Genomic DNA, 4,270 nt, shown 5'->3' with positions numbered 1-4,270 from the left:
TGTTGTTTTCCGTGTTCACTTCAATTGTGTATTTATTCACCATGCCCATTAGAACTGCAGTGGCAATCAGAATGTGGAAATGGTTTCCATCTATCATTCTGATTCTAACAAGAAAAGTAAGCAGGCCATTTTAGTTACAGTGCATTAATGCTCATTACTCCTCTAATGAAGATTTGTGTTGCTTTTTCAAGAACCTTGAAGCTAATTTGTAACTTATTTGTGGCAATCCAAGTAATTCCAGAACTGTATTCACTTCAGTTCTGCTCGCTGAGATCTGGTTCACACATGTTCCATCCCAGAAGTGCTATAAGTTTGATGGATTCCACGTGTGTGTACCCACGATACATACTATGTTACCAGGGGGAGTGGGGAAGGAAAAGTTGCATATTCATCCATGTGCACTTATGCTCAATTCATGTAGTCCTTTTGCCTGCACTCAACATCCCAATCGTATCACATCTTGGAGGTCTGACAAGAGCATGCTGCCCCATTCTGCATATGGGGTTTCTGGGAGTGAAAAACAAGAAGGAAAGGCTCAAGCTAGTATCTCTAATTCGGTAAATCATAATTTTGGGGTTCCAACAGGAGGCTCACTTCTTTTAGATATTTCACCCACTAGTGCTGCTTCTCCTTTCTTTTTGCTAATTTCTAGGATTTTCATTTATTAATTTTAAATATTTTTATTCCACCTTTCAGTCCCAAAAAGGGATCCCCCCCAAGGTGGTTAAAGGTAACAAAAGGTGAAAGACACTAAAATCAATCAAGAAAACAAGCAATAATGCAAAAGAGTTTAACAGCTAATGAATTAAAAACAGCAACAGGAACAGCAGCAGAAAGTAGTACAGTAGACGAGTCGTCCAAACCCACAAGCACTGCGGAATAAAGCAACCTTCACCAAATGGCAGAACACTATCAAAGAGTGGGCAAGAGGCTCCTCCTAAGAAGACTTGTTCTACAGGAAGAGGGGGTAGAGCATAAGGGTAAGGGCAGTGGACTGGAGCCACTAGTCTCAATGCTCTAGCCCAGGGGTCTCCAAACTTTTTGGCCAGAGGGCCGCATGAAATATCTGGTGCAGTGTTGAGGGCTGGAAAAAATTTTAAATATAAAATTTAAATAAATAAATTAGAGATGGAACTTTGATAAATGAATAAATGAATGAGGGGGCTCATTCACTCAGCCTCTCCAGCCCTCAGAACCCCCTCCAGATGCAATCAGAGCACACCTCTGGTCATGTTCAGTTGAGTGAGCCAGAGGCTTTCAGGGGACAAGAAGCTGGCCGCGGGCTGGATAGAGGCTCACTGCGGGCCGCATCTGGCCCCCAGGCCGGGGTTTGGAGACCCATGCTCTAGCCCACCACTCCCTTTTCCTCCACACTTCCTCTTCCACTTCAGTCCCTCTTCCCTTTCCAGTACAGGGAAAGGAAGAAGCAGAGTCTTCTTCGGGCAAGGGGGGTAGCATTTGGCAGGCTGACTCAGGTTCTGGAAGGTCTTGGGCCAGCCCTGCTACTGAGGAATATCAGTCTACTATTGCTAGAGTAATTGCATAGCTTGCTATCACTTTAAAAAGACTAACAGCCATTTACAAAGCATCTTTTGCTCAGATAACTCACATCCGATAATGTGTGTCTTCCAGCAGAATATTTACCCTCAGCAGGTCCTTGCCCCTTCCTCATCCTTGGGCCAATGCCTCCTAAATTCTTTACATTTTGTTTTCCAGCTCTCTGTCTTATTCTCCTGAATGCAACTTCTCTATCCAGCAAGAGCAGATTCAGTTCATTGACTGGCCTTATAGCAATCCCAAACCATGCTCGTTAATGTGCACAGTGCTCTTCTGCACATACACAGTTAACTCACCAACTTAATGCAGACAGCTTGGAGCCCCTCAGTAGCAGTGATTCCGGTTTGCAAGTGAATCCAGTGTAACAAATACCTTGCTTCCCATTAAGAACTCATTTTTGGCTTGGCTGGCAGCACATCAAACAGCCTGAATAAGCCTCACAAGTCGACTTTTGGATTTTAGAACCAAAGCGGCTTGATTTGTTTGTGTTGCAAGTCTCTGGGAGTTGCAATAAGTGCAGTAGATGTTTGTAACACTACTACCATGAAATCTAAATTTATGCAAACTCGCTGTTGGAGGGCTCCTCAGGATAAGAGGATATTTGTCCCTTTGCACCAGAGTAAGCCCCAGCAGCTGCTATGGGCCAACTTGCACCTGCAGCACTGATATTGCTGGCGCAAGTCTGCATTGACCTGTGCAGGTGGATCAGTTTCAGGAAAGGAGTTTGGATTTTGAGAGTGCTGCCACCAAACCTGGTCCCCTCCCAGGCCCCATCTGCCCATCCCTGCCCCATCTTCTCCATGTTCTGCTCACCCCACCCTGTTCCACCCCTCCTCACCCTTCCCCACTCTGTCCCACCCCCTGTGCCCGGCTTACCTGTTCGGGTGGGCCACCCAGTGTCCACTGGCAGGTGCTGGAAGGCTCTGGACTTCTCACTAGCACACTGACAGCTTGCTCTGCTGTATAGCAATTTATGGCTACTTCAGTTATGAACCTGGCCCTGTGCCACCCCAAGGTGCAAGACAACAACCTGCTGCCCCCCGCATCACACCACACCCCAGGGATACTTACCTATCTGCATGGAGCCTTATGCGGTGTTCATAACTGCTCCGAAAGCCTTCTGAAGCTTCTGGAGCGCTCCTAAACATTACTTCTGGTTTTCCGATGAAAACAGGAAGTGCTGTTTAAGACAGGGGTGTCAAACATAAGGCCCGGGGGCCAGATGCGGCCCATGGAAGCTTTTTATCCGGCCCTCAGGATCTCAGCTGCTGAGCAGTGCTGAGGTGTTACTGCTGTAAGGGTAGCCCACATGAAAACTGGGCTCACCCATATCTTGAAATATGATCAAGATTTGTGTATTTTCTCTTCCGTCATTTGCAGCTAATGAGTTCCTAAGTGAGAAAAAGTGCTTATTTTTGGTTATGACCTGTTCAATGACATCACTTCCTGCCTAATGACTTCACTTTTGGCCCTCAGCAGGCATCATGAATGCTGTTCAGTATGAAATGAGTTTGACACCCCTGGTTTAAGAGTGCTCCAGAGGCCTCAGAGAGTCTTCAGAGTGGTAAGGAACGCCACACGGGGCTTTGCTTGCCTGTGGAATGGCTCTGGAGGGCATACAGAGGTGGCACCATGGGCAGTGGCAGCAGTGGTGTCGGGGTGAGGCAGTGCCTCCCCCTACAAGGCCCACAGTTGTGGTGCCTGAGGCTTTTGCCTCTGCCCCCCCAGTCCCGCCACTGGGCTGCTTTGCAGCAGCCTGCCCTGGCAGAATACTTGTTCCACTGGTGCTCTTCTTCGATAGGACTGGGCCATATGTCCCACTAAATTCAATGAGCTTCCTTCTGAGTAAATATGTATAGGATTGTGCTGAAAAAGATGTGGTAATCTTCATATGCTAGGCTGCAAAGTTTTGCTTGTGGTCATCTTCATATACTAGGCTGCAAACTTATGTTTGAGAGATGCTTGCTGTCCTTTGGGAGCCTCAGGGAAGCATTTTGTTGAAATTTTGCTTTCTGTCAATCTATTATCAGGTAGGCAGTTAAAAAAAAAGAAATAACTGGTGATTCTAAAACCTGTTTCTGCCCAGCCCACTGGTGTACACATTTGATCCCTGTTGCGTATGTGCAACGTTGGGCAGAAGTGGCTTTTAGTTGAATGATGGCTATAGTGAGATTACTTAACAATTATGGAGGCTCTGGAAATAAATGTTCAGAGAAATAGCAATGAATTTGGGAACTCAGACATTCATACAAAAGAAAAGCCAATCTAAATGTTGCTAGTGGAGTTTCAGGCATTTGGCCTGGGTGTCTTGAAACGCAAGGAGTCATTTATGCTCGGAATGAGGTTTCTAGGACTGCTTTCTTCAGTGTATCCTCTTCCGTAGCTGTAACAAAATATTTCCGTACCATGTACTTTAATGAGATTAAAGGAAGAAGTATGTTCAGAAGCAGAGACAAGGTGACTTTTTGACCCAGGTTCTTGCTGTCTGTTCCCATAGTGTAAGTAGAAAATGGTTTAAGCCTTGCTGATACATGATGCCTTCTCTTGGGGGAAAAGGAAAGTACATTAAGTTATATTTCTGCGATTCCATGAAATGGTGGGGGTACAACAGTAGCCAGCATTTATTTTTTTCATTGTTCTTTTTAAAAGAAATCTCTTTTGAATCTGAGACAAGCAGAAGTAGCGCAAGGTGGGGCTAGTGCAGTGTTTCCCA

The sequence above is a fragment of the Tiliqua scincoides genome, chromosome 1 (genome assembly GCF_035046505.1).
Source record: "Tiliqua scincoides isolate rTilSci1 chromosome 1, rTilSci1.hap2, whole genome shotgun sequence".
Taxonomy (NCBI): Eukaryota; Metazoa; Chordata; class Lepidosauria; order Squamata; family Scincidae; genus Tiliqua; species Tiliqua scincoides.
Note: the sequence above shows the minus strand (reverse complement) of the source record.